Below are 25032 nucleotides of genomic sequence, written 5' to 3' on the forward strand. Positions count from 1 at the left end.
AAGATAATTAATGGAAAAGAGATAATGACATTCCATTTTCTCGGCATGGGAATAAAACGTTACATTAAATGATACCATTCCCGTTCTGCAGGAACTATTGTAATGTTTCCGCAGTAAAACATTTGGTACCTACATTTTGGATTCGATTCGCACATTACATGTTTTGCTCTTGGTGGATATGGCTTGGCATTACTTAATGACTGAAGGAGTAACTGACTGTTTTCTATGTTCACTTGTCTCCGGTGCCTTCTTCTCTTTAGCCTTTCCAACAGCCAGTGACATAATATTTCACATTATTATATCTATCACGTAAGAATCATTCTTGGAACACCGTTCCTATTTGAACTTCGCGCCAATTAATTCTGTTGCCCTGCTGAAATACCAGTAATCGTATAATTTACATTACCTCCATTAAACAGGAATAAGTATGGAGCAGAAATTATTGATCCCACTGTTCAGTTCGTAATTTCAAGTAAACAGCTTGAAGAAATGAATAAACATAATAAAGCCGTCTGTGAATCCCTCCACCATACTTGTTAGGCAAATATAGTGTAATGAATATCAGGCACTATTCTCTCCTTTGGGTCCAGAGGTGACATTCTACTTTCCTTTGTTTATTGGAGGAAAGACTACAAATTATCAAAGAACTTACAGGAAAAAAATCACGATCACGGTTATAATGCACTGTGTTGCTATCATTAGACATCACCTTTGTGGGGAAACAACTGAGTTATATTTGAAACCTTATTTTATGAACTGAAACTACGAGTATGTTATTCTGTATTATTGTTACTCTGATCCAGAGTACTAAATACATATTATCTTATTCAGTTGCAATCATTGCTCATTCTCAAGTTGAAACTAGTGAGTTGGTCTTGGATTTCATTTTTGTAAGTCACTAGAATATACCTCCTTAAATTCTAGCCATTAGCTCATTCACTCACTTCTAGACAATAACAACATACAATATAAGACAGCAAGTGAGTATACAACCCCCCACCCCACACACACGCACACGCACACAATAAAAAAACTGTCTTCCATGATCATGTTTCGAACATCTAAAGGAAAATATCAAAGAAACAATTAGTAAGGAAGTGGAGAAGAATTAGTTAACAGAATAACGTTTACATTTTTAATAGATAACAGCACGTAAAACTTCAGTTAGTTATAAATTATTATGAAGTCTGCCATCACTAGCTAGCTACTGGTATTTGGTATGACAAGGATCCAAATGAAGAAATCCTATTACGAGCTAATACATGTAAATTTAAGAGCTGAAATCTCGGTCATTTACTTAGAGGATAAAAACATCAGTTGCTACATATTATACTTCAAGGTCGAGTGCATGGTAACCGTCGATATGCAAGAAAGTAAATATCGTGGTTGGATAGCATTAAGGACTGCACATGTGTTCGATAAGAAGAAAAGACATTTGTAACAGCTGTTAAACGTCCCAGATTCGTAGCCAGCATCAGGGAGTCCTGATACTGTACACAGAAGAAGAAGAAGAAGAAGAAGAAGAAAAAGCAGAAGAAGAAGAAGAAGAAGAAGAGGAAGAAGAATGTTCCCCTCTGTATTGCATAATACTGCACCAATAATTGACGCGTCTGGAATAATTACGAATGCGATTTTACTCCACCTTCATATTCAGTAATTAATGAAATTAAAGTACATCTTGTCGCTGATTTGCGAAAATGAAAGAGCTTTCCAGGACCTTAAGGAACACCGGTTCAATTTATATCTGTCGGTATGGATACTGAATATTTGTTTGTTCAAGTATCATTTGATTAAGACATATTTCGACATATATTTTACAATATTGTGTTAACTTAGATGCACAAAATGGCATTACGATATTCAGAGGAAGACGGGATGCAGCTAAAAGGGGCGGGCCTTGAAATGATTCCTTGTTTATATTTTCAAAATGGACGGTTTTATTTAGCAATGTTTCAAAAGTTGTTTAATTAAAAATTTAATTTTGAAAGTTACGTTATGTTTGGCATATTTTCGAATAACTTAGAGTATTGTATTTTGCACATAATATATAATAGCATCACAACATTAAGGTCTGCATGTTATTCCATTATCTAAGTCTACTTAATATTTACAACTTAAACTACTTAAAGGAATAACTTATTGCAGTTTGTTTTCTATTTTCTATTATTTGCTTTACGTCACAGCGATACAGATAGGTTTGTGGGGACGATGAGGTAGCAAAGAACTAGGAGTGAGACGAAAGTGACCGCGGCATTAATTAAAGTACAGTCTCAGCATTTGCCTATTGTGAAAATGGGAAACCATGGAAAACCCTCTCCAGGGCTGCCAATAGTGGGGTTCGAACCTACTATCTCCCGAGTGCAAGCTGACAGCTACGTGACACAAACCGCGCACCCACTTGCTGTGGGATTTCAGTATTATATACCGTTATATACAGTGTTCTAGCATACCGTTATGCCTTTCAGAATTCAGTCTGTCAACCTATGTGAATATATTAATGTCGCCAGAAGGTCCCGGGTTCGATTCCCGGCCGGGTCAGGAATTGTAACTTTAATTGGTTACTTTCGCTTGCACGGGGGCTGGGTGTATGTGTCGTCTTCATCATTTCATCCTTACCACGACGCGGCGCAGGTCGCCTACGGGTGTCAAATCAAAAGACCTGCACCTGCCTTCGGACACTCCCGGCACTAAGAGCCATACGCCATTTCCATTTCCATAGTCCAAGTGAGTTAGAGACCAGTTAGCGAGTTAGAGACCAGCGGTCGATTGTATAGTCCTAGCCGCCTGAGCACAAGGAGGGCCACGACTCAGAATATGTCCGAGATGCACATTCCCATTCCGTAGGGGGCCGATGGCCTTCGATGTTAGGCCCCTTAAAACAACAAGCATCATCAGCAAGCATCAAGCACCCATTCCGTAGCAACTAGTATCCCGACCATCAGGACCACTTATTATGAAACTCAGGCGTTGCCCATGGTTCACGAACTAGGACGTGACTACAGTAACCCACACCGTGTTCACTTTAATTTCTGTGTTTTTCTCTTCAGCCTTTCTGACTACAAGTGACGTCATATTTTACACAATAATATTACTATCAAGTAAGCACCATTTGTTGGAGCACAATCCTTTGCTCCATAGTGTTCTAGAGGTCAACCTTATCAATGCAGTGTGTTACAGGGTGATTCCTTCAGCCCAGCATTGTTTAGTATGCCCTGGTCTGCAGAATAAGAAAGCTTTGGGAGCCAGGAAGATATTCATCTTCTTTGAAGATATGGGTATTAGGATTGATGAAAATACTGAGCTGTGAAAAGCTTTCGAGGAAACTTTACACATCCATAGGATAAAAAGAAGGGGTGGGTGTATGTCGTTAGAAGACACAATCCTTATACTGAAAGATTACAAATAGTAAATTCATTAAAATACAAGGGAATGGCACTAGACACCGCATGCAAAAGCAAAAGCAGCAGCAGCAACTACTAAGGTCACATTCCAAATTAAAGTGCTGTCCAACATTGCCCTTCAAAGAGCAATATCGCTTTTCAGTTAGAAGATATTACCTATCATCACTGATGGGGTTTAGATACGTGGGGAAAAATTACTATAAATGGCATGCCGTGGTAGTGGGCTTCTTAAAATGTGCCATTGCTACATATATATATGGGCAGCAATGGTAGATTGTTTGTCAGGTAATAGCCAGTGTTCTTTCCAACGTAGAGGTTAATCACACTGAATGATTTCACGGTCCGTACTTGTAGACATGATATGTACATTTGTGCTTATGCCGTATCAAGAAAACACAGTGAAACTCTTTACGTGGTAGAAGAAATAAATAGAAATGTTCGTCCCTGATTCGTCTGACATCCTCTCTGTTATTTCTCCCGCTCACGCGGTGTGATGGAACATGTTAATTTGGAGGTGGACGCTGACGTCAGCTCCCGCTAGGAGCGCTTTGTCAGGATACAGCGAGCCACCTGGTGACGAAAGACCGTACCTCTACAGCTCCAACGGTAAAACATTCTTAAATTCAAACCCTCATTATTGTATACGTCTTCCTCGTGAAAAGTCGAGATTTTCTTCTGAAGACGTGGTGCAAATTTCTCTGCGAAACGTAAAGCGTTTCACCTAGTTTTCTTGACACGGCATAACCCCAAAAGCCCATCATGAATGAATACTGTTGACCGACATGAGCATCACTTTATCGGCCACTCACCTATACTGGATGGTATACTGCAATTATACAAAAACTAACCCATCAAGGATGGTACAACAGCAAGTAAATATAATGTTAGAAAAGCGTTAGTATCATTCTACAAAATACTTAATTATGAATCAGTAAAAAAGCAAAATACCAACAAAAGTGTTTTCATGAATTGAACCATTGAATAACATTGTTTTAAAGGTTTAAAATGGTTAATATAGTTAATCGCAGCCTTATTGACGTTGTCACTATGCACGTAAGTAGGAACATTCACAAACTCACACAGATGAACTCGGGAAGTGCGTTACACCATTTAAAAATTGACAAACTTCCATAAAGAGGGATTTATTTAGCAGAGATTAAATGGATTTTTTTTTTTTTTTTTTTTGCTAGTTGCTTTACGTCGCACCGACACAGATAGGTCTTATGGCGACGATGGGACGGGAATGGGCTAGGAGTTGGAAGGAAGAGGCCGTGGCCTTAATTAAGGTACAGCCCCAGCATTTGCCTGGTGTGAAAATGGGAAACCACGGAAAACCATTTTCAGGGCTGCCGACAGTGGGGTTCGAACCTACTATCTCCCGAATACTGGATACTGCCCGCACTTAAGCGACTGCAGCTATCGAGCTCGGTGGAAAAAAATTTAAAAACGTGAATTTCAAATGTACGTCTGTTCATACGTACTGTACATGTTATTATTACAACTGTGGTATCCTTTGTAACATTGTTAACAGTAATCACTCAAAATATTGTAATTTTTTGAAAAGTAGAGTGGTGCGGTAGGGATGATCGTGGGTGGTGCGAGAGATATAGGTTTTATTTTAGCCACTTCACTCTCTCTAAACCGCAGAATTGTGGTTTTGCTGGTTGCCAGTATATGACTGACAACCCTGTTCCTATCTAGCATTGAGGTTATCTCCAAATTAATTACTGTTCACGCTAGTTAAAATAGTTTTCGACATATTTTGTCGTACATAGAGCGAGTGAAGCGCATGTAATGTTAATTACTGTTCAACAGCAATATTAAAATAAAATTAAAAACATGTGGTCGGTTAGCATATTATCATTGTTGGTGGTATATTTAATTACACGCAATTCTGACATCCAGGTACTTTTTTGTTATGCTTAAATCATGCTGTAGTTAAACCTACGGTTTAAGTAGAAAGACAATGAATGCTGGTTTAATCTCATTTTGCTCCACCATCGACTGTCATATATAGCCTAGCCATTACTGAACAGGCATGCTAGGGAAGTAAGGCGTGAGAGCGCTTCCAGTTTCTTTCCTCATCGAACCATACGATTGTTTGTTGCTTATCAGTCAGTTAAGCTGACTGAAATGCAGACAGCATTTGACCCTGTGAGGTAAACGCACTCATAATTAACCTGAGAGGCTGACTCCATAATGAGTAACGTTACATATATCGCTCATTCCATAGTTACTTCCATATTGTCAAAGCTAGAGATGAGACTGGAACAGGCATATGAGAGTAACGAACTTGTAGTCCATATCATAACACAGGTCTCTGTAAACACTATATCACACCAGATAAGTTTCTGGGCTTCTGTGTATACACTAGTACAGAGGTTCTAAAATTTCTATAAGATTATACCCCTCACTAATGACTCAAACTCATGACTCAAGCCCACACGGAAATTCTTTTAATGATAGCTTTAAACAATACGAGTACCTAGCTAATTAATAAGGCAGTTTAAATTTATTCAAGTCGTTCTATTAAATGCAAATCGTAAATAAGATAAGATCATAAAATGAAATTCAATTTGTATAACACATCACAAGAAATTTAAGAGCTTGTCTCTGTAACAACATTGCGCAATAACAATAAAATAACATGGCCTTTTCTGCTTCCGGAGGTGCATATGGCCCTGAGGTTCACTCAGCCTACACCAAAAATGAGTACCGGGTTAATTCCTGGGGGCAAAGGTGACCGGGCTTAGAGCTAACCACTCCACCCCATCACGTGCCAAGGTTAACAATGGTGGAAGCCTTTACCTTCCACTCCTCCAAGGGCCTTCATGGCCTGTACGGAGGTGACTTTGCTTTGATTTGCTTTGCCCTCTGCTTGTATGAAAGCTTCACTAAACAATAGATGTCAGCCTCAGCATCAAAATAATAACTACAAATACATTTTAAATCTCAATTCCGGAATTATGAGATTACGAATCATAAAAATGCCATTGCGATAGGTGTGTCTGCATGGCGTAACATAGTTTTCTGATGTATGGTAGTCCATGTGAAAATTTTATGTGAGCAATTGCTCCTGAGTACATTATAAATGAAAACACGCCCTTGCATTGATACGTTATTGAACGAAGGCAAGGTCAACGATATGAGGAATTTTAGAAGTAAATATATTTAACTTTCTCCACATTTCTTTCCATATTTTATTTTTTCTTTATATTTCCCTACTAGTACACAGTTTAAGAACCACTGACTAGTAGTCTACTTTACTCTAAATCTGAGCCACATTTCAAAATATTTTCTTATTATATTCCATATATCACTAGTAAATGAAAACTATTCAGCACGAAACACGTTCTATATTAACACAAGAATGAAAATACATGCAGCGTTTCTCGCTGCATTAATATGGCGTACTAAACGCAGTAGAATGCAAATGAATCCCATTACAGCCCTTACTACAGCTTCAGAAGTATTATTATTATTATTATTATTATTAGTATTATTATTATTATTATAGGTTCATATGTTTACATCGGTCTGTTTTCAAACCAATTTTGCTTTACGGGAGTGACATGTTTCGTTCAGAACATCATCAGATTCTATCGAATTACGCTCAAAATATATAGAAATATAAGACTGGACAGAAGAGAGGATTTCATTAAGATAAGTTCCAAATTTCAATTTTTTTAAGTATGTGAACAGAAGTATAAACAGAAGTAAGCATAATTAGTTACACATTTCTAAATATTTTGAGTGTAATTTGAAAGAATCTGAAGATGTTCTTTCAAGAATGAGACAGGTCATTTTAATTTAATTAAGTCGTTTCTTTTTTCAGCTATAAATCTGTCACCATCTGGTTTTTTTCAGGTTTATACATTTTATATAAAATTAGTTTCCTTACACTGAACAGCCAAAGAGTTATAAATCAGGTGAGATCCGTGTCACATACATTGACCTGGGCCATTTTTATGGTCTCATACAGTTTCAACCGTAGTATGAAAATGCAAGAAAAAAGTTGTGCTTTTTATTTAATACTAAGAATGTCAAATTTCATATGTTGCGTTCTTCCGGAATGTTGAACTTTACGATCCCGTAGTTACCACACTGAACTTCTATCAACTAAAACATGCCATCAGAAACCTTAATAAAACAGTTACTTAGATACTCGCCGGAGTGCTACGCTGTGGTCATGTGGGCGAGTCAATATGTGTATCGACTGAATCTTAATTGATATCGATTCTTCCATGGGTGTCGTTGGCGGTTTAAATGGCGAGCCCTGAACTGAGAATAAAGTGTTCATCTTAATATTAAGATGAAAATAAAATACGTCAACATGTGATAAAATATTGGACGTTACGAGGGCAAAAGAGATAAAAGGCGAAAAAGCCTACGGAGTTTTAATAACTTTAAGCATTTGCAATCCAAGAAAATAAATCGTGGGTTTCCTTCCGGGAAGGCAGTGCAGGCACATACTTCCCATAGCGCACCGTCACTGCATTGTCCTGCATAGGAGGCTTGGAGTAGTGTCTCAAAGAGTGAGTTTCAGCTACCGCTGCCCACGAATCTACCGTGGCTCTACAGCTCTGCCAGGAGACGGAGAAGAGCTGCCTCTCCCCTCACATCTCCTGAAAATGGTTTTCCGCTGTTTTCCATTCTCCTGCCCTAAGAAGAATGCCGGGACTGTTCCCAATATAGGCTAAGGCCCCCAACCCCCTCACCTTCTACGAATATCTCCCGCCGCCCCCCCCCCCCCTCCCGAACCAAATCTACCAATGGCCACGACTGGACCGTGGCCCGACAGTTCGGCAGTCCAACCTAGCAGAGGACCGGTGGCTACGGCTCTACCGTGTCTCTACAACTCTTCCAGGAGACGGAGAGTGGTTGGTCCCCACCATCGTCTGTCCTAAGAATGACTTTCCGTGGTTTTCCATTCTCATGCACTATGGTGAATGCCAGGATAGTTCCTAGTATAGTCCACGGCCGCCAACCCCCTCACATTCATCATATAACTCCTTCACCGATACAAATCTCGTCGGCCTGAGAGACGGCGTCGTCACATTTTAAGAGGCTGGCCGTACCCCGTCAGGGAGCGGTATGAAAACAATTTGTAGTAGTAATAATGTCTCAACGGCGCGCTAGTCACCATAGTTTCGGAAAGGTGCGGCAATGCAACGGACGAAAATCTCAATTCGTCTCATATGCAAAACCTGAACCCCATGTAACTATTACATGACGATTTATACCCTATTGTCAATACTGTTTTACGTGAGATATGAACCACAACGTCTTGAATTTTCGTTTCAAAAACCCCACGTGCATAGGTCGCGGCCGCCTTGGTACAACCCCCATTACAATTACAATCGGCTATCACGCCTCCAAATCTATCCCTTTTTTTTTGGTAGGGGCTTTACGCCGCACCGACACAGATAGGTCTTATGGCGACGATGGGATAGGAAAGGCCTAGGAGTTGGAAGGAAGCGGCCGTGGCCTTAATTAAGGTACAGCCCCAGCATTTGCCTGGTATGAAAATGGGAAACCACGAAAAACCATCTTTAGGGCTGCCGATAGTGGGATTCGAACCTAGTATCTCCCGGATGAAAGCTCACAGCCGCGCGCCTCTACCCACACGGCCAACTCGCCCGGTAATCTAACCCTACCCTCATATGTAAACAATTACGTCTTCCTGTGATGGTTGATTGTGATGTATGTAAATGAAGATGTGCGTTTAAGGAATAATAATACAGTTTATTAGATTACTGGTTTTACATCCCATTGAATGTTTTCCACAGTTTCCGAAGGCTCTCAGATTCTTGAATTTTGTCCGACATTGTACGCGCCGGATACCATCCCACACGAGGCTATATATTATATTACCGGACTGAGCTGGCATTGACCCTGACATCTCGGACTCTGCCACCATCTCAGCCACTCTGCCCGGCATTAAGAAAAAGTGAAACACCCAGTGACCAGACGCGAGATCCTCTGAATCGTAGGTTGCTACGCTGATTGTTCAACCAAGAAACCGGACTAATATTTGGCTATCAAAAAACATGACTATGAAGACACTAGTTCATTGATCTTAATTAATAGATCTTATTTTATTATGCCGACGAGTAATAGAACACATTCAAATCTAACCCCACCTTATTGTAAAAGCATTTTCTAATCTGCCATGTGAATTTAAAAGAAGTGTTTTGTCAGATCCCTTAGCCACCTGATAGAGAGAATAACACCGTTGAATTTCATTAAGCGAAAAGAAAAGCGTCAACTATTTCAATAACTTATCTTCCCTTTCAACTTCCATATGTATTGTTCTAGTATAAACAGCATCTTAGCTTTTACTTTTAACAACTCATTATGCAAGATATGTACCTTTTGTTGTCCTCTGCAGATAAAGCTATGAAGTCCATCATTTTTGACGTCTCATATAAGCAACAGAGTTAGATCATTCATCATTCAGTTTATCATTGAATGCCAATCGACAGCAGGCTGTCCCCACATTGAACATAATGAGAACAATGCGACCGAACATGCCTCGCCCCATTCTCAAGAAGCCGGCGAGAGCAGAGCCTGCACAGAATACTGCTAGGAGGATGAGTATTTATAGCCGGACGATACTGTAGAAAACATCGATATTCAAAGCAAAACAAGCAAACCTGCAGTTTTGAGAAACTGTTCGTATCGTGAGCGTAGACATGGGACATGGAGAACCGCACTGATATTTCTGAAATTCCTTTAAGGAATGCGATTTTTCAATTTATTTTTTGTATTTAAAATTGAACTTTTCTCTTTATAATGCAAATGTTTTGATAATATCTCAAATACTTGCGGACTTATGACCAAAAAGGTGAAGCCCTGTCACCCCTTATTCTTAAGTTTGTAGCTTGTTTCCCGTACGTTTTGTTTTTCAGAACCCCTTCCACGATAACTCTGAAAGTTTTTAAGATATTAATATGACATTTTTCATGCACGTATATTTAATAGAGAAGAAGACTATATACTATAATTATTTAGCTAGTTTCACTGATTAAGTTCTTAAAAATTAATATCAAATGCAAATTAATGAAAATATTGACTACTTGATAATAAATTCATGAAATAAATATTTATCCTTGATGGACTTCACTGATTCTAGTAAATGTTGTAGCTGTAACATAACTAATCGTGATAAAAATATAAGAGAAAAATATTCGTGTGCTAGGAAATTAATCAGTCACTACTGATCTGAATTTAGGGCAGTCGCCCAGGTGGCAGATTCCCTATATGTTGTTTTCCTAGCCTTTTCTTGAATGATTTCAAAGAAATTAGATATTTATTGAACATCTCCCTTGGTAAGTTATTCCAGTTCCTAAATCCCCTTCCTATAAAATAATATTTGCCCGAATTTGTCCTTTTGAATTCCAGCTTTACCTTCATATTGTGATCCTTCCTCCTTCTAAAGACACCACTCAAACTTCTTTTTTTTTTTTTTTTTTGCTAGTTGTTTTACGTCGCACCGACACAGATAGGTCTTACGGCGACGATGGGACAGGAAAGGGCTGTGAGTGGGAAGGAAGCGGCCGTGGCCTTAATTAAGGTACAGCCCCAGCATTTGCCTGGTGTGAAAATGGGAAACCACGGAAAACCATTTTCAGGGCTGCCGACAGTGGGGTTCGAACCTACTATCTCCCGAATACTGGATACTGGCCGCACTTAAGCGACTGCAGCTATCGAGCTCGGTCCACTCAAACTTATTCATTTACTGGTGTCATTCCACTACACCTCTCCACTGACAGCTCGGAAAATACCACTTAGTCGAGCAGCTCGTCTCCTTTCTCCCAAGTCTTCCCAGCCCAAACCTTCCAGTTATTGAATCAAGTAATCCTGGTGAGGGTCCCATACACTGGAACAATACTCTAGTTGTGGTCTTACCAGAGACCTACATACCTTCTCTTTTGCATCCTTACTACAACACCTATATAACCATGTGCAGAGATCTGTACCATTTAGTTACCATCCTATTTATGTGATTACCCCAATGGAGATCTTTCCTGTTATTAACACCTAGATAGAGGTACTTACAGTGATCCCCATAAGGAACTTTCACCCCATCAACGCAATAATTAAAATTGAGAGAAGTTTTCCTATTTGTGAAACTCACAACCTGACTTTTAACCCCATTTTTCATACCATTACCTGCTGTCCATCTCACATTATCGAGGTCATTTTGCAGTTGCTCACAAACGTGTAGCTTATTTATTATTCTATACAGAATAACATCATGCGCAAAACACCTTATCTCTGATTCCACTTCTTTACTCATATTATTTATATATATGTGAAAAAACATAAAGGTCCAACAATACTACATTCAGGAATCCCCTCGTAATTATTACAGGGTACATAAAGATTCGTTTACTCTAATTCTCTGAGATCTATTTTCTAGAAATATACCAACCCACTCAGTCACTCTCTTTTCTAGTCTGATTGCACTCATTTTAGCAAGTAGTCTCCCATGATCCACCCTATCAAATTCCTTAGACAGGTTAATCGCGATACAGTCCATTTGACCTCCTGAATCCAAGATATCTGCTATATCGTCTAGAGTTCTACAAGCTGAACTTCAGTGGAATAATCTTTCCTAAACCAGAACTGCCTTGTATCGAACCAGTTGTTAATTTCGCAAACATGTCCAATATAATTAGAAATAATATTTTCCAATGCTTACATGCAATGCTTACATGCAATGCTTACATGCAATGCATGTCAAACTGACTGGATTATAATGTTCAGCTTTATGTCTATTACCCTTTACTTTGTACACAGGGGCTAATACAGCAACTCTCCATTCATCTGGTATAGCCCCTTCATGCAAACAATAAACAAATAAGTACTTCAGATACGGTACTATATCCCAAAACGGGATGCGGAGAAATAGTGAACATGATACGCCGCCATTTTGAATAATTATATATAATGGCATAGGTTTATATTATTTCTAAATATGTAGACACATTTTAAGGAGCAATTCGTTTTCCGTACTAAGTTTCCTTATAGTATTCAATTCCATTACTGCGGAAATAATTTTAATACACCCCATTTTTCTATGTTCAAAGGTGCAGGTCGTCCCTAAAACTCTCAATAAAAGCTGGCACAAAATAGCTGTAGCCCTTATAGGAGAAAATCCATGATGCATTAATCCTGATAGGAGTTGGCTTGCCAAGCGATCGCTACCCAGCCCGCCTTCAGACAGGCTGAAACATGTATAGATATCGTCCCATCTTATATAGTGGGTTGTTTTGTATTAAAAAGGAGGATAATATAAAACTTTTTATTTGTAAAGTGATAAACGTCAATACGGAATGAGATTTATAACATGCAAATGAAATGAATGCCAAGAAAACGATACCTGCCTTCAACTGTAGCACAACTACAGCCGACATTTGGGGAACTTGATATTAAAGTATATTTTATGGAATTGGTTTGACCCTATCATTATATCCCTCAAGGAAATGGAATGCGAATGTGTATAAGGTAATGTTAATCAGTTGCATATAGTCAGCAGTTGTAGCACACAGTTCCAGGATGAACAATGTCGGCGTCAGTATGATAATGTTCTCTACCATAAAGCAATGTCTGTAGAGGAATTGTTTATGGGCACTGGGTTACGGAGATATATAGGCCAGCCAGGAGCCCTGACCTAAGTTCCCATAGAACATCCTTAGGATGAATTGGATCTCTGGCTCGACAATAGACCCCAACCACAAACTGCTCTCTATACAGCCCATAACACAAAATGGGCAACAACTTTTTTAGATACGCCCATTCACCTGAAATAAAGACTCCCCGGTCAAAAGAATTGCCATATAAGCGACAGTAATCCCCATTGGCAATTTGAAGATAGAAATCAAAGTATTCTAATTCATCTGATTTTGTTCGCATGTTGTCAAACTTCTGAAATGTCTCAAATTATGGATAAATACCTTTTACAATTATTAGCATTATCTGCTAAAATTTTCTCCAAGTATGGTTCCTTCTCCTCCAAAAGAATACCGCTGACCGAAACATCAACGAGGACACTTTCAACTCACTGTGATGCATATACGCCAAGCCCACGCAGACGGATGTATTCAGTATTATGTGTGTGTCTGAGGTGTATTGTGTGCGAATGAAGGGAAATGTATGGGGACAAACCAAACACAAAGTACCCGAGTCAGAAAAAGTAACAAAAAGCCATTAAAATCCCCCGACCCGGCATGAAATCGAACCCGGGAACCTCTGAACAGAAGGTCTCAACGCTTACCATTCGCTCAAGGAGCTGGGCAATCACGTACATCAACATTGCCAGGAATATCAGTAAATTTTCAAATAATATTCACATTACCGTAGTCAAAACTTGTGTTCATTTGTGCATAATTAAATTTATCAATTAGGAAGTAATTTACTAAGGCATTATAACAAATTCAAGTTGGAATTCAATAGGAAAATTGGGACAAATATCCGTTTATAGGAATAGGAGTTAGGAATTGGAACAATTTACCAAGGGAGATATTAGAAATATGTCCAACGTCTTTGATATTATTGAAAGAATACTAGGTAAACAAATGAAGGGAAATCTGCCACCTGAGTGGATGTCCTAAATTCATATCACAGGTGATTGATTGATTGATTGATTGATTGATTGATTGATTGATTGATTGATTGATTGATTGATTGATTGATTGATTGATTGATTGATTGATTGATTGATTGATTGATTGATTGATTGACCGCCGTAATCACCATCTAAAGACAGAGAACTTGCATATTCATAAATTTATCAAGAGGAAGCCTATAAGAACGGTCACCGACGGTAAAGTCCGGCTCCATGGCTAAATGGTTAGCGTGCTGTCTTTTGGTCACAGGGGTCCCGGGTTCGATTTCCAGCAGGGTCGGGAATTTTAACCATCATTGGTTAATTTCGCTGGCACGGAGGCTGGGTGTATGTGTCGTCTCCATCATCATTTCATCCTCATCGCGACACGCAGGTCGCCTACGGGTAGTCAAATCGAAAAACCTGCATCTGGCGAGTCGAACTTGTCCTCGTATCCTCCCGGCACTAAAAGCCATCCGCCATTTCATTTCATTCCACTGACGGTAAAGTCCACATACCTTTCCTATTCACTTGTAATATTTCTGACTATTTTCACGATGATGATGATTATCAGTATTGAATAAATAATGAGAAATAGTCCGAAATAAATAATAATCATCTCCTTAAATGGTAACACGCCGTTCCATGGCTAAAATTACCCCACAAATGTTGAACTATTTACTTCTTAGTGACTGTTTCAATACATATCACCAAGTAAACTATTATTATAACATGAAACCTTGAAATTTTATAGTTGTTCTAGAACGTGCAACGCAAGAAAGAGAATCGATGTGCATGCATTGTAATAACCTCACAAATGAGTTAAAACTGTTAACTTTTCTTACTAATTGTTTTGATTCACAAAGCGAAATAAACTGCATAAAAATGTAACTTAAAACTTTGGAACGTGACCTCACTTCTTCTCCCTGAATCAGAAGGATATATGATAGCTATGTCTCAGAGATTTTGTGAATAATGCTCACCTAGAAATTCCCAATCGTTTTTTGATATTACCTTATTCAGGTAACTTTTGTAAGGAATGGCTCTTGACAGAGTAGCCTCAGCTTAATATGACCCGAACCCATCACTACTCTGAAAGAGGCGTTTTTCTGATATTTTCCACTATCTACTGAACATTAGAAAATATGATTTTCTCATATCATGATATTTGTATATCATTGTTGGTACACAAAAAAAAAATAAGTTTCAAATTATTGAAAATTTGTGGAGGTCTTTTGCTGGCCCTAAATCTTGTAAATCCAACAAGCTAACACATGACTCCGAATGCGGTGATGTGCTGGATCATAAACCACAGGTTGGGACGGTACCTTGACGCATAGCTCCCTGCCTTGAGGCTGACCTCTAAACTGATACGTACCCTTCTCCTTCGCAATAAGTCCGTAGTGGCCCACATAACTGATTTATGATGATCGGCGCTTTCTGTCACCATCCTGCCCTACTGTGTACTCTCCTCACTATAACAGAGGGGTGACATCTGACAGCTGAGGATGGTTGCCTAGTTATACTTCCTCTTAAAACCACCTGACAGCTGTTTGTTAGAAATATTTTGAGAATAAACCTGTACTAGTAATAACCACCCACTATTTGATATTACCTTCACCAGACAGCTCTTATGCCGCTTTTTTCCCCTCCTAATAACCGCTGGAATATCTGGTAGTGGTCATTTCTTATCTTGTGACCACACGAATACATCGTTGGGAATTTGATGATTTTGATGAGTTCATGACCGTTTTCTTTCTTCTGAGCGTTTGTTCGTTTACCAGCCCATCAATCAATACTTCCTTCTAAAACAATAATCACCATCATCACCAACACCACCACCACCATTACCACCTTACCCTTCATGTAATCTGCCGAGAAGAATGACTTCATTTTTGTTAAGGGGTTTCATGCCAGTGCGATCCTGTACTTAACTTCGTGTACTAATTGTAGGGATTTTAAGATATTTGGAACTACGCACTCAACCAGGTGTCTGTCTATGAATAATTTGGCTTTAAAAGTGATCTGACCTAATCGGAATGTAATTATTTTCTCTCTCTTTTCTGGCAATAGACCATTTTTTTATGTGGACCTGAAACTAGTGCACCGAGCTCGATAGCTGCAGTCGCTTAAGTGCGGCCAGTATCCAGTAATCGGGAGATAGTGGGTTCGAGCCCCACTGTCGGTAGCCCTGAAGATGGTTTTCCGTGGTTTCCCATTTTCACACCAGGCAAATGCCGGGGACGCTTCCTTCCAGTTCCTAGGCCTTTCCTATCCCATCGTCCCGTCGTCGCCATAAGACATATCTGTGCCGGTGCGACGTAAAGCAAATAGCAAAAAAAAAAACCTAGTGAATAATTTAGTAGCAAACGTTCAGGTGCACCCCGTGGCTTCCTGCATTGAGCAACATCATACATCCCTCACTTCGTAGAACACAAATGGTTCTGAAAGAATCGCCTTCTATTTCTTCCTGCCCTTTTTCCCAATTTATTGGATGCGGTATTTGATGTGGATCTGGGAGTGGATCTCAAGAATATGCAGTATCAACACTTCCAACCTTTGCTCCATTCTAATTCAGGCTTTGATCGAGCAAAAAAGGACGTGTAGATCCTCAATGGGACTAGATATGGTCATAGAATCTATGTTACGGTTCTTTTGATGTGGGAACATTTCCAGCCCTGCAATTGTGACTATACTGATCCTCTTTAAACCATCGAGTGCATTCTACGGAAGAGTAGTAGAAGGGATTATCTTGCAGACGTGATGTGAATTCCAATGTTAAAGACGACATAAAACCCAACCCCCAAGTCGAAGGAATTGCGCAATGAAAGTCAAAATCATTTAGGTATGGAGCTGAACTCTTTGAAGATGCATATACCTGCCTTGCGCAACCCTTGGTTGATGTAATTACACAGGTTCCATTGCCTCGGGAGAATCTGCAGACTATTAATTTTATGCTTATATTTGAGTTATTTTACGTAAAACCGTATCAAAAGTCTTCAGACGTTATTTTACAGGGGAAAGGCAAAGCCAATGTTTGGTCAGAATAATCAGATATTTGATATCAGACCAACGTTGAACGTTGCCACTAAATACAAAGCGGACGGAAAGTTTAGTACAAATGATCGCTGCATGAGATTTGGAGTTTTTTCAAATTAGGGTGGCTAAAAATTAAATGTAAAAAAACCATTGTGGAAGAAGTCTGTTTCAGAAAACTGTGTTTAATCCACGTACTTCCGCTTTCCAGTATTGTAGCCAGTGTGTGATTCTCAAGAAAGGCGATGGATTCTTTGAATTGAAAATTTTCCTCCATATGTTTCGGAACGTAGCCTCCGTCGCTCAAACAGCAGCGCGCCGGCCTCTCACCGCTGGGTTCCGTGGTTCAAATCCCGGTCACTCCATGTGATATTTGTGCTGCACAAAGCGAAGGCGGAACAGGTTTTTCTCCGGGTACTCCGGTTTTCCCTGTCATAATTCATTCCAGCAACACTCTCCAATATCATTTAATTTTATCTGTCATTCATTAATCATTGGCCCAGAGGAGTGCGACAGGCTTCGGCAGCCGGCATAATTCCCATCCTCGCCGCTAGATGGGGGCTTCGTTCATCCATTCCGGACCCGGTCGAATGATTGGAAACAGGCTGTGGATTTTCATGTTTCGGAACCTACCTAAAACTGGAGGTCCTGTGGATGATCACATGATCACGATATCAACAGCCAAGAAAAACTTGCTCATTAACTGTGTGAGGGAAACAATGTGTATTTCCGGCGGTTTCGAATGCTCGAACACACTTGCCATTGACTAGTGCATATAAAAGTGAACAATTCAGGAGAAATATCACGTTAAATTGACTTTTTACAACAGTTTTTGGAATTCTCTGGTAGAAGCTTCCATATGTCGTTAAATGAATGCCACAAACCTCATTTGAAACAATCCCAATTGAGTGCGAGTGTTTTGACCGACTGCTCGCTCGCTGCATTAAGCGTACTTTACTAAATTGCAAGAGAAGTAGCGTAAAATTGTATTGTATGTTGGTGGTGAGTGTCAAACCCTAGCTTGTTTGATTCCAAACAGATCAGGTCCGGTGATTGTACCACAACACCGCAATTTAACAATTAATTGTCTCCCCCCACCAACTCCCATGAAACATCCGCTCCCTTGAAAACCATTTTCCGTCTGATTAATTCTACAAGCATTTAGTGGAGTTTTCATGCCCAGTTTGTACTCAATAAGTATTCAGTTGGCCATGCCATCCAACAGTGTACAAGTGTAAATGTGGCTGCCACCTTTCATCACTGAAATTCAGACTTTAAATTGAACACCACCGCATCACTTAATAAGTCCCATTTTATGGCTTCACATTTCATTATTTTAGAGCGAGTTTGTTTCACGTTCTAGTTTGTGTACCTGTGAGCACGAGATTATTAGTGCAAATCCCACCATGCGTATTGTTTTCCATGAATTCTAATTTGCACATCTGGCAAAATGTCAGGGCTGTACCTCAATTGAGGTTAAAGCGCATTTTTCATTCAGAAAATTGCTAGAAACCTGAGTTAGTACTTCGAAAATGTTGCGCGAACATTGTCTCACGTAGGATGTAGGATGCACCCCTGTGTTGTACGCGATGTAGTCTGTTACTTAATTTCTTTTCTTTTATTGCTAGTGGCTTTACGTCGCACCAACACAGATAGGTCTTACGACGAGGATGGGATAAGAAAGGCCTAGGAGTTTGAAGGAAGCGGCCGTGGCCTTCATTAAGGTGCAGCACCAGCACCTGCCTGGTGTAAAAATGGGAATCCACGGAAAACCATCTTCAGGACTGCCAACAGTGGGATTCGAACCCACTATCTCCCGGATGCAAGTTCACAGCTGTTATTTAATAATAATAATAATAATAATAATAATAATAATAATAATAATAATAATAATAATAATAATTTCGTGTGGCTATTTCTAGCCGAGTGCAGCCCTTGCAAGGCAGACCCTCCGATGAGGGTGGGCGGCATCTGCCATTTGTAGGTAACTGCGTGTTATTGTGGTGGAGGATAGTGTTATGTGTGGTGTGTGAGTTGCAGGGATGTTGGGGACAGCACAAACACCCAGCCCCCGGGCCACTGGAATTAACCAATTAAGGTTAAAATCCCCGACCCGGCCGGGAATCGAACCCAGGACCCTCTGAACCGAAGGCCAGAACGCTGACCATTCAGCCAACGAGTGGGACATAATAATAATAATAAAAACCAGAAAAAGGAGGCATACTTTGGGCATATTTTTTAAGATGGATGAAAAGTGATTAACTAGAAAGACATTCGTGTACATTTGGGAGAAAAAGTCAACAACAACAACCGGAATACAAAAAGTCAAGAACGATTTGGAGCGAAATAATATAAGACAAGAAGGAATCAAAGAAGAATTTTTAGAAAAATATTAAAGTATTCCAAGGTAAAAGGGAATAGAAAACTGCACGAAGGGGTCTGAGAACGGAAAGAAGAAAGCGAAAAGAATGAAGGAGTAGCCTATTGGAAAGAAAAGAAAAGGTAACATCAAAGCCTGCAGGTCATGATGATAAGCTAAGAAGATATAATTAAAAATAATAATAATAATAATAATAATAATAATAATAATAATAATAATAATAATAATGGATTTCCGCACGCTAACTACCGCAGGAGTTCTGTTACCTGTTAACTACCGGCAGGAGGCTAGCGTATTTGAGCAACTCCAAATACCACGTACTTAGCCAGAGTCGAACCTAGAAACTTAGGCTCAGAAAACTATTGTGGATCCGTTGATCTTTTGTTAACTATCATAATGCATATGATGACTAGTATATACACTGGCGAATAAACCTCCAAACACTATGAAATATGGAATTTAGAATACGGAAATTTTGGGAATATATTTTTCGAGGTAAAATATTTAATTGATTAAAGGTACAAGACTACAGGTTAATATCCGTATGAGAAAAGCCATCGCAAATGAGCCATGCTGGTCCATGAATAACCGGTGTAATCGCCTGACTGTTGAATGCAGCCATGTAAACGAGCATGCATTGTGACATACTGGTCCCGGATATCACTTTGTGGGATGGAGTTCCATGTCTGTTGCACTTAGTCGGTCAGTACAGGGACGGTTGATGCGAGTTGTGGATGACGCTTGAGTTGTCGTCAAATGATGTCCCATACGTGCTTGATTGGGAACAAATCGGTGATCGAGCAAGCCAAGGCGACATGTCGACACTCTGTAGAGCACGTTAGGTTACATCAGCGGCTTGGGAGCGTGCATTTTCCTGTTGGAAAACATCCCCTGGAATGCTGTTCATGAATAGCCGCACAACAGGTCGAATCACCAGACGGACGTACATATCTGCATTCAGCGTGCGCGGGATAACTACAAGAGTGTTCCTGATATCATAGGTAATTGCTCCCCAGACGAGAACTCCCGGTGTAGGTTCAGCGTGTCGACGCAGCAGACAGGTGGAATGTAGGCGCTCAATTGGCCTATTTCTAACCAACACACGGCCATCACTGGCGCCAAGGCAGAACCGGCTTTCATCAGAAAACACAACGGACCTCCACACCATCCTGCAATGAATCTCGCTTGACACCACAGAAGTCGCAGACGGCGGTGGTTTGGGGTAAGTGAAATGCTCGCCGCAGGGCGTCTGGCTCGGGGCTGTCCTAAAAGTAATCGATTTCAAACAGTTCGTTGCGTCACTGTGGTGCCAACTGCCTCTCAAATTGCTGCTGCAAATGCAGTCCGCTGCGCCACAGCCATACGCCGGATACGGCGGTTCTCTCGGTGGTGCCACTGGGACGTCCGGAGAAACGGCCTCCTTCAACCGCAGTGAGCTGTTGATACAGGCCTCTTCGTCGTCGTAAAGGCATTCTTGAGCCACTCACAGTTACTCCGTCCAATCTCACAGGTAACTAACGCTCTTGCACAGTACAGCCCGTATTTAAAGCACAGCTGATGTGAAATGTCATAGGGCATCAGCTAGCGCCACGCTAATGCGATTTGCGGGAAATTTAAATCAATGTCATCGTTCACATGTACACTAGTGTCCAAAAGTCAAGCATACTCACTAAACGAGGCCATACTGCCTGATAGGAATGTCAGACGGATTGCCGAACAAACGAAAACTGACTCACGCACGATATGTCACACAACTTGTCCAAAGAAACAGTGTCTGAAAGGTTCTGATAGTTAAGGTAGACCTTTAACAACAACTAACAAAACTTGGCAATGTCTTCCACAACAAAATATGCTAATAGGGTGTATGGTTACCCCTAACGGCCTACATGCTTCGCAGCGACGTAGCTCTATATCGGATGGTCCAAGAGCTCTTGTGGCATTCGATCTCATTCTTCCGAAAGGACAAAGCGAAGGTCTTGGAGGGTCCTTGGTGGAGACTGAAGGGATGCAATTTGCCTCTCCCAATGCATTCCAGGCATGTTCTATAGAATTCAGATCCGCAGACCTCGCTGGCCAGTCCATGTGATGAATATACCTTCCCCAGCCAGAAATTCATCCACCAGAGCAGCGCGGTGCGGTCGAGCATTATCGTCCATTAAGATGAAGTCTGGACCAACCGCACCTCTGAAGAGTCAAACATGGGGTCTCAGTACGTCATCCCTTTATCACCGTGAGTTAACAGTGTTCCTTGGACCACCCATGAAGATGTGCAGGTCCGTAAGCCCATTCAACATGATGCCACCCCACACATGACGCCACCACCACCATCCTGGTCCCGTTCCACGATGTTCCTGTGGTTGTATCGACTATCCGGTTCTCTCCAAATTAATACGCGACGGAAATCGTTCTGCAAACTGAAGCGGGATTCATTTGTGAAGAGCACATGCCTCCATTCATGCATGGTCCAGTTTCGATGTTGAGGGCTCTGGCTGTGTTTACTTTGCGGTTACGCCGCTGGTCAAAGCAGGGAACACTTCTTTCCTATACAGAGCGAACACGTAAGGTTGGTAGGTGCATATGTTATGCGATTTGCGGTCCATTTCCTGTTGCACTGCTTACTCGTAACTTATGCTTAACTTTTGGACACTAGTGTATAAACACGCCCACCAAACTTCGTTAATCTAGCACAACCACTTCGTGGTGTTTGGATATATTTACGCTAGTGCACCTCAATTTCGAAATCCTTTTTTTCCATATTCATGGAATACTCTGCTTCTGCTTTAATTGACATAGCCACTTCCATAGAGATTTGATGAAATTAGAACATATGAACTGTTTTCAAGCATGTCTAAATGTATACTACCTAAAGCAATATCAGTGTTTCGATTTTAGAAGTGAATATGGTAGTGATGATGATGATTATAGTGATGAACCATCATCACATGATGATGATGTAAGCCTTTGGCCTCCGGTGAGGCCTGGTGCAGTTCTTCGTAGCTGACACTCGTGAGCGACCTGCACATCTGGGTTTGCAGTGTTGGTGGTCATAATAATGAAGTAGGTAAAAAGTGAAACCCAGTTTCTGCACATAGGCTACTTCTGTCAAATTACACCAAAAGCTCATAGCTTCAAGTTCCAATTCGACAGATGAATCACCATCCAAACGTCATATGCCCCCAATCCAGACGAACACTGTGGAGGAGTTTGAACTGAACCAAGGCTTTCGGCACCCAATCAAGTGATTGGATATTTTACACCACCACTTCTCCTATCCTTCTGGCCAACTTTCTGGTGGAGGAATTATTTCCACGAATGGCACTCGAAGCGGTTAACCATGGTTTCAGACCAAAAAGACTTGACGCCTTAACGATCATGTCCACCATGCGAGCTGATCTTATTGGTAAAAATGTGTTATTTTATATTACACAACAGATATTTGTGTTGGGTATAGTTAACCTTTTAGCCGACCTCAAACAAAGAATTTATCTTAGTTTTCAATTCATTTAACCCCGTCCCCCGTCCCTTGATTGTATTTTCCGAAAACAAAAGAATACGTGTTTCTTTCTTAAAGGAGATTCCAAAGACAAATTATCATTTCCGTAACAATTCTTTTTTTAAGGTATTAGTATCCTCATAAAAAGGATTCAACCCCTTTTCAGTCTTTTCTACAACTCTCCCCCTAAGCGTTTTTTTTTTTTCGAAAACAGATAATACGAGTTAATGTATTTTTAAAAGATTAAAAACACCAATTTTCACGTCTGTAATATAATTTTTTTTTTGACATATAATGTAGTTATGCTCATTTTAAATATTCTTCCCCTTTAACACTTCCCTTTAAGTGGGTTTTCAGAAAACAAATTACATGTGTTACTTTTTTTTTAAAGATTAAAAATACCAATTTTCACGTCTGTAATATGTTCACTTTTTGAGATATGCTGTAGATACGCTCATTTTAAAATTCATCTCCCTTAAACACTTCCCTTTAAGTAGATTTTCAGAAAACATGTTATGCGTGTTCCTTTACTTTTACAGGAGATTCCAAATACCCATTTTTAATGACTGTAACATCTTCAGTGTTTCAGATATGCATATCCTCATAAAAGGTATACAACCCGTTTTTTCACCTTTTTCTCCCCCTTAACAGTATTTTCCAAAAACAAAAAGTACGGGATTTTTATTTTTAAAGGAGATTCCAAATACCATTTTTCACATCTTTAAACTTTTAAATTTTTGAGATACAAACTCATTTTTAAAATTCTCCCTCCTTTTCAACCCCTTAGCGACGGAATACCCAAAAATCCTCCCTTTGTCAGCACCTACATTTTATTATAAATGTATCCCTAAAATGTTATTTCTTTATGTCCAGTAGTTTTGGTTCGGCGATGATGAATCAGTCAGTCAGTCAGTCAGTCAGTCAGTCAGTCAGTCAGTCAGTCAGTCAGTCAGGACATGCTATTTTATATATATATATATAGATTAATGGAAAGTGATAATTCATGGTTGAATTGAGTTGTATGTATGTATATGTGTGCACTAATTGGGTGATCCTTTAAATAAATTCCATCGATAAAACAGTGTTTTATTCATAATAACTTGCAGGATGCACTTAGTGCGTGGTGTGTTGGACCATCCGTAGTACGGAGACAGGCGGTGAGGCATTTGGTTATGTAGCACTACATGTGTTGGGTATTCTCATGTGGAAAATCTCACCACAGCTGGCAAAACTGACCCTCGAAATTGGCTGTGTTTGCCGCTGGCCGAAATCGCCGTTTACGCTGCTCCCAAGTGTTTTCGATGGGCGAGAAATTGGAGACCATGTTGCACAAGGGAACATGTTGACATCGCTAAGGTAGACCAAAGATACCCACGCAGAGTATGACTGGAAAATGAGTTTATCGAGCTATACCACGACGGGAATTATACACGGTCACAGAATTTCCTGGCTGTAGCGGTATCGTCAAGCCTTCAGGGTTTTTTTAGTCTCCACGAACGGGGTGTAGGAAATGGCATCCCACACCATGACACCTCTCGATTGGTTGGTGTGCTGTTCTTCAATGAAGCGTGGATTACTGCGCTGGCCAGAACATCTCCAGATTCGAATTTATTGGTCATCTATATCTGGATAACTGATTTATCACTGAATATCACTCGTTGCCAATCCGCAGGAACTCTGTGATGAGAGATCCTCTTCTGGAAGCCATCTGGATATGGTACTGGTAAACATAGGGTTATGCCCAGCTGCCATGACATGTCTCTGGAGTCCAGCGACGCCCGTGAAGTGCTTACAATCCGTCGCCCAATGAAATGAACGTCCCTACTGGTGGTCTGCTGGGATCAATCCGAGCCTTTTCGACGCGTGTATGTAGTACACCCTGCCGTTCCCAGCTCACACCGACGCAAAGTGTAGTCGGAACGGCTCAAGTGACAAGCAACGCACCGTGAAGTTTTACCTGCCTCTCTTTGTCCGAAAAGACGGCCTCTCTCAAACTCATTTAGCGGGCCAAGTCTTGTCGAATGTGCCTTCAGGGCATGCTGCTTGTTCACTCAACGTTAACTCTGTGGCTCAAACTGTTCACACTGCTATTAAGACCTTCCACGCAAGC

Source organism: Anabrus simplex, chromosome 1 (genome assembly GCF_040414725.1).
Source record: "Anabrus simplex isolate iqAnaSimp1 chromosome 1, ASM4041472v1, whole genome shotgun sequence".
Classification (NCBI taxonomy): Eukaryota; Metazoa; Arthropoda; class Insecta; order Orthoptera; family Tettigoniidae; genus Anabrus; species Anabrus simplex.